The sequence below is a fragment of the Choloepus didactylus genome, chromosome 2, assembly GCF_015220235.1.
Source record: "Choloepus didactylus isolate mChoDid1 chromosome 2, mChoDid1.pri, whole genome shotgun sequence".
In the NCBI taxonomy this organism is placed as follows: domain Eukaryota; kingdom Metazoa; phylum Chordata; class Mammalia; order Pilosa; family Megalonychidae; genus Choloepus; species Choloepus didactylus.
In genome coordinates this window covers 204,809,356-204,818,295 of record NC_051308.1, presented here as the reverse complement: position 1 = coordinate 204,818,295, position 8,940 = coordinate 204,809,356, and the positions used below count along the sequence as shown (strand labels likewise).

At 47.0% G+C, this 8,940-nt stretch overlaps 1 protein-coding gene across 7 annotated transcripts in view; it reads left to right on the top strand.

Annotated features, from left to right (window-relative positions):
• Positions 1–1,785: 1,785 nt before the first annotated feature.
• The window catches only part of ST3GAL3 (ST3 beta-galactoside alpha-2,3-sialyltransferase 3), a 250,394-nt gene continuing 243,239 nt past the window's right edge, over positions 1,786–8,940 (top strand). For 2 of the 7 annotated variants that reach the window (XM_037827458.1, XM_037827460.1), the window contains exon 1: positions 1,796–2,162. The gene's annotated coding sequence lies outside the window, so the exon portion shown is untranslated. Of the gene's footprint in view, positions 2,163–8,940 lie in introns of all 7 variants that reach the window. The other 5 variants (XM_037827459.1, XM_037827457.1, XM_037827455.1 and 2 more) reach the window with 5 other exon arrangements.

Sequence of the window (8,940 nt, the reverse complement as noted above, 5' to 3'; positions counted from 1 at the left end):
TTGGAAATGGGAAGGAGAAGGTAGACGAATGAGACCACTTCCACAGCTTCTGGAACGGTGTTTGAACTTTCTCACTTCTGCCACACTTGATATATTTCATTCAGCTGGTTTAAGTTCATGCCAGTATCTGTGTTCCATACAAATATGGAAGCAGCTCGGAAGAGGAAGCTCATTTTAAGTGCTTTAAGAGCAAGGAACACCATCCCCCAGGGGGAGCCCAGTGGAATCCGGAAACTCCTCTCTGAGTTGCCTCTGGTTGGTGAGAAGCTTCCCTGGAGGAAGTCCCAGTCCCTTTGCCTGGGGGGTCCTTGAGGGTCGAAGTGGACAAGGATAGGGGAGCAGCAGGGCAGGGAGCGGGCAACGAGTAGGGGACAGGACTTTGGCAAGGAAGAGCTGCACCAGCGGCCTTTTGGACAGCCATTCAGTCCCTGTGGCATGGCCTTGTCCAAGTGTTGAAAGAGGCTGGGGTCAGCTCATCTGCTCAGGCTTCTTTGTGTCCTGGGCTTGGGAAGTTGCTGCACCCTGGCCTCTTAATTGTGGGGAAAGGGAGAAGCAGCAGGTTTGTAAGGTGCTTGCCCATCACTGGAGGAATCCCAGGGGGTGCAGCAGGGGAGGCTGGAGGAAGCCATACCATTTTTGGAAGGGAAGACCAATTCTTCAGCCTTTCTCTGCAGGATCCCAGACTCTCCCCCGCTGTCGTTGACCCTGTCCCCACCCAGTCCCACTGAGGGACTTCCAGGGCTGGGTGCCTGGTCTAACCTCAGCAGAGTTTTTACTCAACAGGGGACTTTTTTTTTTTCTTAGAAACTTTGCACTTTTTATTTTGGTCAGCTTAACCCTGAGAAATGAAGCTCAAATAGGTGATAGGACTGTCCCAGTAACTCGGAAGGTCCTTTCTCTCACTGCCAATGCAGTCAGGTTCAGGCCTCGGAAGAATGACCCCAGACCAGGGTCTCCTTGCCCACCAGCCCTCTCTCACCTTAGGCAGGCTCCTCCCGAAACCTTTTTGCCTGAGCAAACTGCCCTTTCATAGTATGGGTCTTTGAGTCCGTATCCAAGATCGTAGCGTCACAGTTACCCCCACCTTTTCGTTAATCCCATTGGAGGAATTAAACATTTCAGTAAATCCTGGAGCTCAGGCTGCGGAAATGAGTGGATGGGGTGGGAAGGAGCCGAGTCCTCCGGAGCGGCCAGGGGGTGGGCGGGAGGAAGTGGCCGTGTGCCCTGACTTCAGACTTTCTCCGACATTCTGGTGATACGGTATGGAAGAGCAGCCTGGAACCCAGGTCTCTCCTTACCCCACAGGACTGGGCAGGTTCGCTTAGTCTACGGAAGTCCAAAGCCAGGGAGGGGGCAGGCTGGAGGTGCCCACCGCGCAGGTTGCGGATAAGGCGTTCAGTTTGGCTGCAGGCGGATGCCTCCCTTTGTCGGCGTGGAATGACAATTGCCAGTCAGCACTCGTGCCCGATGCAGACGCGCCTGGGAAGTCTCCCATCCCCGGCACGAGCGAGGAAACAGGCTGTCAAGGGGCTGGGCCTTCGGGGCGGGCCCGGGCCGACTCCGAGCCCTGCATCAGATGTCGGGACCCAAAAGCGCGCCTCTCTGGGGCGTGAAGCAGGGGAGGATAATTCTTTCGGCCGGCCAGACGTGCCCTGAGGGCAACCGAAGGGAGGGCGCCGGGGGTGAATTTGCAGGCCCGAGACAAGGCAGGGTCGGCACCCCCGGTAGCCCAGTACCACGCGCACCGCTTACAGCCGTAGTCGCCGCAGGCGAGTGAGGTGGGAGGGGTCGGGAGGCTCGGGGGCTCCTGTGCCTATTGGGTCCATCTGGGCCTGTGCCCGCCCAATCCCTCCCGTGCAGCTCTGCATTGGTCAGCCCAGCGCCCCGCCCGGCTTCCGCGCGCCGATTGGTCGCGGATGCCGGTCCCCGGAGAGGGCGCTGAGGCGCAGAGCCGGATTGGTGGTCGTGCCGTCTCCCGGGTCGCGGCCGCGCGCTCCGCCCGCAGCTGCGTCCCTACTATGGCGGCGCCCGTGCAGCCCACCGCGTCGTGGGCGCCCGCCGGGGTCCCCCGCGACTGTCGCCGCCGCTTGCGCCGTCGCTTCCGCCTTCGCGCCCCGCGTCGAGCCGGGCGCCGCCTCCCCCATGCTTCCCTCTCCGCTGCGGTAAGGGCCTGTCCTAGGAGCGCGTGTCGGGGCGCGACGGCTGATGGCAGCTGACGGCAGCTAACGGTAGCCGCGCCGCGCCGCGCCGCTCCTCCCCTCCCCTCCCCTCCCCTCCCTTTCCCCGCCGGCCGTGGTCCTGGGGTCCGCGCGGGGCGGCCGCGGGGAGCAGATCCCCGGCGCGCTCGCGCTGGGGAAGAAGGGGTCGGGGCATGGTCCACGAGTCTCTGAATAATAAAGTCTGGCTCGGACTGGGGGCTCAGGCTGGGAGGCCAGCTCCTGGACCACCTCCTCTGGGTGGGGGCTCCCAGGCTTCGTGGGAAAGGGAGGCAGTCTCCGCCGACCCGGGCCGAGCATTCTGAGGTCACCGACGGGCGAGACCCCGCAGCGCTGCGCACATTGGCGCAGAGGAAGGGCACGGTCACGCGGGCCTCCGCTGTGGGAAAAGAAAGGAAAAGTCCAGGAAAAGCCTAAGCGGGAATCAGCAGCGTATGGGTAGCGGTTGTCATTGCTCACTGCTCTAGCGGAAGACAGATGTTCAGAGGGAGCGGTGGTCAGCCAGACTGCAAAGCCCACCTCTCTCATTTCCTTTCCTTCCGGCACTTTTCCCCATTGTTTTCTGGGTGATCTTGTTTGCAAGAGGAAATACTTTAGCGAGGAGAGGTGGTGTTTACGAGAGTGTCCCATGACTATTTTGGGTTCCTTTTTACAACAATGACCATTTTTATGAATCCTTAATAAACCTCATTTATATTTGTGTTTCCTTCACAAACGAGAGAAGAGTGAAACATGGGTAAACTGAATCACTATGATTAATTGATGGGGGTACTGAGGAAGGCAGCTATTGTCCAGAAGTTTAAAAAAAAATGCACATACTTTTGTGGGGGGTTTCTTCGAATTATCGATTCTTTTGATGGTTAGATGTGAAGATAGGAAAATAGCACTCTTTAGGTTACTGAAAGTAGAATACTCCTTATACCTAGTTATGTTATTTCTAAGTCACAACCACCTCGAAGTGATCGCCGAACTATTGTCTAACCTCCAAGTCAGAGGTCAGAGGATTAAAAGAAAGCTGGCACACAAATTTACAACCAAATGATATTTTTAAATAGTTTCTTAAGGCAATAGCAGCTCTTAAGATTAAAGATTCTTAACTTAAAAATATTTTGAACTGTTAAGTTGTGAATCACTCCATTTCACGTTTAACAATGGTTTAATAAAAGTAAATTATTAATGAGGAAAGGAGACATGCATGTTCTTAGAGACTTATTGACTTTGGATCAATCATTAAAGTGTCTGTTGAGTACATATTATATGCCATGGACAGACTGAAGAAAACCCAAAGACATGAGGATGTGAAACTTGTTCTAAGGGGCTTTAAATATAGTTGTGGGAATAAAGAGCACATACATGAAAATGATAACTAATGATATGGTCTCTAGAATTCTAAGACAGTAAGTACTAAGAAAATGGTTTCACAAGGAGCTGGGGCTTAAGTTGGACCAGGAAGGATGTTTAGGCCTGGGTGGATGAGGAGGAAGGAGAAGAGAGAAGATGGGAATGTGAGGATGGCAGGAGCGGCAGGGAAAGAATTTGAAATGCTGATGGCAGGTTCCAGAGGGGTACTTATTGGGAAAAGTGGAAGATAAGGTTGTACCAAAGGTAGGTTTTACTTCAAATCAAGAAGTACCTTTGTCCTTGGTGGGGCAAAGGATAAAAGCTAGAGCTGAGCATGAGAAATGATGTACAGTAAGACTTTATTTGTCCTTGTCACTTTTCTCACTGAACTCAGCTATTTGGAATAGCAGTCCTTTCAGCCACCCAGGATCTGTACCTCAGAATTCATTCTTGCTTTTTCTTCTTTTCTCCCCTTGTGTTCAGTTGGTTGCCAGGTCTTTTGGATCCTACCTCCACACTGTCTCTGGCATCTGCTTCTTTCCCTTCTTGCTATAATCACATTAGTTTTGGACCACTGATACTGTGCCATTGGATTATTGCAGAAACTCCCTAACAGTTTTTTTTTTTCCCTTTCCTTCCATCTGTATCATGTATGTTACCTTCACTTCCAGGTATATCACTTCCCAGATCAAGTCTTTTAATGTCTCCCCACTGCCTATTGAATTAAGCACAGAACAGCCTGGCATGGGCAGTATGGCCAGACTCATTTCTTCCCATTCCCTTAGATTATTTTATTTTCTGGGTCAGTGGAACTAATTGCTCTTCATCTTGGTGCATGTTGCTGTTCCTATCTTAAATTACTCCCTAGAATCTTTAATTGTTAATTTAGACCCATGCTTCAGAGCCATTTGCTATGGAACTTCCTTTGTGAAGCTTTTCTGTACTTTTCTCCCTATCTGACATGGGACTTATCTCTCTTTAAACCATTGTAGCACTAGAGTCTGCCTTTTTGCCATAATTTTCTTAATCCCTCTTCTACCCACAATATAAGACTGAAACTTTTTCAAAACAGGAATTGTCATGTTCATCATCTGGCACTGTGTTTTGTACATGGTAGGTACTTGGAAAATAGGTTTTATATTGGAAATAGTTGAGAACCAGGATGGATGCAAAGGAAGTCCTTTGCACAAATAAAGTGTTCATCAAAAAAATATGTAAATGAAGTTATTTATGTTAGAGAATGCCTTACTCAGAGATCTGGTATGTTGGTCTGGTATATTGAACTAGACTACATTAGCAAAAACCTCAACATTTCAGTGGCTTAACAGAACAAAGCTTAACTTCTCATCATGCTCCATGTTCAGCATGAGTTTGCAGGGGAACTCTGCTCCTCACGGTTACTCAAGGGAGCCAGGCTGATGGAAAGTCCATCTTAACATCATGCTTCCATGATCATCCTGATTGGGTATAAAGATGGTGATCAGATGGACACTGGCTTTTAAGGTTCCTGTCCCAAAGTGGCACATGTCACTTCCAAACACATTTCATTGACCAAAGCAAATCAGATGGCTGTGCCTAAAAGCGGCAGAGAATTGTAGTCTTAACACGTGCCTGGAAAATGAAGAGTCAGAAATACCTGGTGAACTGCATTCATGGCTACTACATCTTCTGTGAGTATCCCAGCCCATAGAAAATTAGAGGTAGTAAAATCAGATGAGCTATAAGAAATAGGTATCTCGAGAGAGTCAAGAAAAGCTCTAGCCAGACATGGGATGAGGGTGGACTGGGAAGTCAGAACTCTATGATAAGCACTGAAAATGCTAACTGCCCAGGGTAGATGATATAAGGACAATCAACTATATCCCAGGCATAGCACAGTCATTCCTGAGGGTACCACTATTTGACAGTACCCTCTAGTAAGAACTTAGGAGTAAGCACACTAATGGCTCTGAGGCATTCAAAAAAACAAATTATCTTTAAGATGCTCAATTAAGAAGCCAGCAATTGTGTAATAATTTGAGGTGCATTTTCACTCCAATGGTTAAAATAAAAAGGAATCTTAGTCTAATGTCATTGGTTTAATTGAGGCAATTAGGTATTGGTATTTGGGGAGATATTTGGTATTTGACAAAGCATAAAGGCACAGAGTGGTGGTTGAGAGCCCTGGCTTAGGGGACAGAAAATCTGGGTTTAAATCCTGGCTGTGCCACTAACTTTGAGCAAGTATCTTATCCTTAAGCCCAAGTTTCCTCATCTGTGAAATGCATTGGGTGGTCATGAGGATTAAGTGTTAGTCCATGTAAAGTGCTTTGCACAATAGCTGGTCCAAAGTAAGCACTCAAGATCATGTGTAGCAGCAGAGGCAGCAGCAGCAGCAGCAGGATTTGAAGAAACTTTGAGGATTCAGGTATTGAAACCCCAGGGCTGTAAGTGGAAGGGTTCCCCCAGATTTTCCCACCTTTCTTCTTCTTCCTCAGAAAGCACTCCTGTCATACCTTTCTTATTTTCACAATTACATATTTTGTTTTACCTGGTTTTGTACATGTCTGTCTCTCTGTTCAGGTTTGCTAAAACTGCCATTATGCAAAATACCAGAAATGGATTGGCTTTTATAAAGGGGATTTATTAGGTTACAAATTTACAGTTCCAAGGCCATAAAAGTTTCCAGACTAAGGCATCATCAAGAGGATACCTTCACTGAAGGAAGGCTGATGGCGTCTGAACACCTCTGTCAGCTGGGAAGGCACATGGCTGGCGTCTGCTGGTCCTTTGCTCCTGGGTTCTGGTTGCAAAATGGCTTTCTCTAAAATGTTTCTGGGCTTCTGTCTCTCTTAGCTTCTCTCTCTCAGCCTCTGTACATCCTTGCTTGTTCTCCCAGGGTGTTTCTCTCTAAGCGTCTGGAGGTCTTCTCTTAGCTTCTCCAGAGCAAACTCTGGGTTTCATTCTCTTAGCTTAGCATCTCCGTAGTCCTTCTGTCTGCATCTCCAAGTATCTGTGTCAGCAGACTTCTGAGTCTGTGTTGGCTCTCAGCTTCTCTCTTAAAGTCTCCAGTAAACTAATCAAGACCCACCCTGAATAGGCAAGGCCACACCTCCATGCAAATAATCTAATCAAAAGGTCCCACCCATAGTTGGGTGAGTCACTTCTCCATGGAAACACTCAATCAAAAGATTCCACCCTAATCAAAAGACTAATAAGTCCACCCCACAAGATTGCATTAAAGAACATGGATTTTCTGGGGGACGCAAAATATCCAAACTGGCACACTCACCCCTGGATTAGGCACCCTAGTCATCCCACACATATTTACTGAGTGTGAGCTCTGCACCAGGCTCTGCTAGATCATGGCATTATAAACATGAAAGATGTGTCTCTGGCTTCAAAGCGCCTGCAGTCTGGTAGGACTGGGAACAAACTAGCAGTTGGAATACAATATAACAGGCTGTAATTGAAGGTCCAATGGAATCTCCTAAAAGGCCACCTAGGGAATGGAAGTAATAGTTTAGCAGAGAAGCTCACACTTAATCTAAGTCTTAAGAGTGAGTAGGAATTAGTGGGGTGGATGTGGGTTTTAAAGGCTTTTCTGACAGGAAACGAGTGAAGTGGCTTAGAAACCCAAGTGTGGCTGTGTCCTGGAGAAGCACGTACCATGGCAGTGCAGGGTAGGTTTGTGGAGTATGTTGGCAGTGAGGCTGCAGAAATTGGTTGCAAGCAGATGTTGAAGGGCTTTGTGAGTTCTGTAGTTTAAAGCTTTATCCTGAAGATGATTAAGAGCCACTTCAGGATATGAAGGTAGGAAATGACCACTTAGCTTTGCCTTTTAGAAAGATCATTGTGTGTGGAGGAGGCAGAATAGAATATCGTATTTCCCTGACATGGGAAGTTCCGAGGTTTGCAGTCATAGCACTTTGCCTGCCACAAAAGTTATAAAATATGTATGTATGAGGAGAGATGGGAATGAGGTGAGACTGGAGGAAGGGAGGCCAGTTAGGCCATTGTGATAACACAAGGGGTGCGTCTGTGTCCTTCCCTGGGGTGGAAGAGGGTGCCATCTGCGAGAGTTGGCAGACCAGGATGCCATTCATGGTGTCACCAGTTTCTACATATAACCTTGGGCGAGCTTCAGAACTTCATCTGACTTGGTTTTCAAATCTGTAAAATGGGAATAAAATCTCTGCCTTGCCAGGTTGCTCTGAGGATTACAGCAAATAGATGTAAAATGCTTGGTACTGTGCCATTATATATGTAAGGGACCTCTTAGAATGAAAAGAATAGTTTTGGTATTTCTAGTGTTTAGTATAGTGCCTGGTTCATAGTATGATCCTTAGCCTTAAATCCCACCCTCTAAAGATAACCACTGTCAACCCTCTGGTTTTATTTCTGTATCTTAAATGGTTAATGGTGCTGGTCTGGGAGTGTTAGGCATGAGGAAATTATTCTGAGATCAAGGGAGAGTTGCTAAGAATATCATACAACTAAACACTGTTTGAATTCCAATAAATTATATATGGCTGTTCAGCTGTTCCCAGCCCTCACTCAGATGTGACAGTTGTGTGTGTGCACACCCTCTTGCTTCTGATGTTGCAGTGTGCTCACTTGCACTGGCCGCTAAAGCATACGCTTCTCCTTGAGATTTTACTCCTCTGTCTTCTTCTGAACATTTTAAAGATGATAATGGGGGTTTAATTAGAATTGGTTTTCCATTAGGCTCCTCTCCAGTCATCCTGGCTTGATATGAATTCCTCTCCTCTGAACACCTGTAGAACTTAGTTTTTATTATTCTGATTAAATATCATCTACTGCCTTATCATTATTTGTCTATATGTCGGTAAATTTCCCTTTTCCTTGATGTCTGAGAAGTGATTGCAAAATAGTTACAAAGTAATTGAAAGGTGCATACTTGTGTATTTTTAACATGGTTAAAAAACCCACTGAAACCTTTTGTTTGGGTTATATTAAATAGATTATGAAACTCGTTACTAAATTTTGAAAGTATATAGCATTGGTTCTCAGACTTTTTAGTCTCAGAACCCCTTTACAAGTTTAAAAATTATTGCGGATCCCAAAGAACTTTCCTTTTTGTGGGTTTTATGTATTAGTACTTGACATATTAGAAATTAAAACTGGGAAAATTTAAATCACAAGCATGTACAACACATATTTCATTAGCCGTGACAGCGCTGATATCTCACATATCATCATATGCTGTATGGCCTCTGACAAATGCTTCTGGTCCCTTGTGAAAGAATGAGAGTAGGGAAGGGAAACGATGTTTTAGAATTATTGGGAAAATGGTTTTAAACTCACAGACCCCATGGAGGGATCTTGGGAACCCTCGAGGGGTTCTTGGACCACACCTGGAAAATTGCTGGTATATAGATTT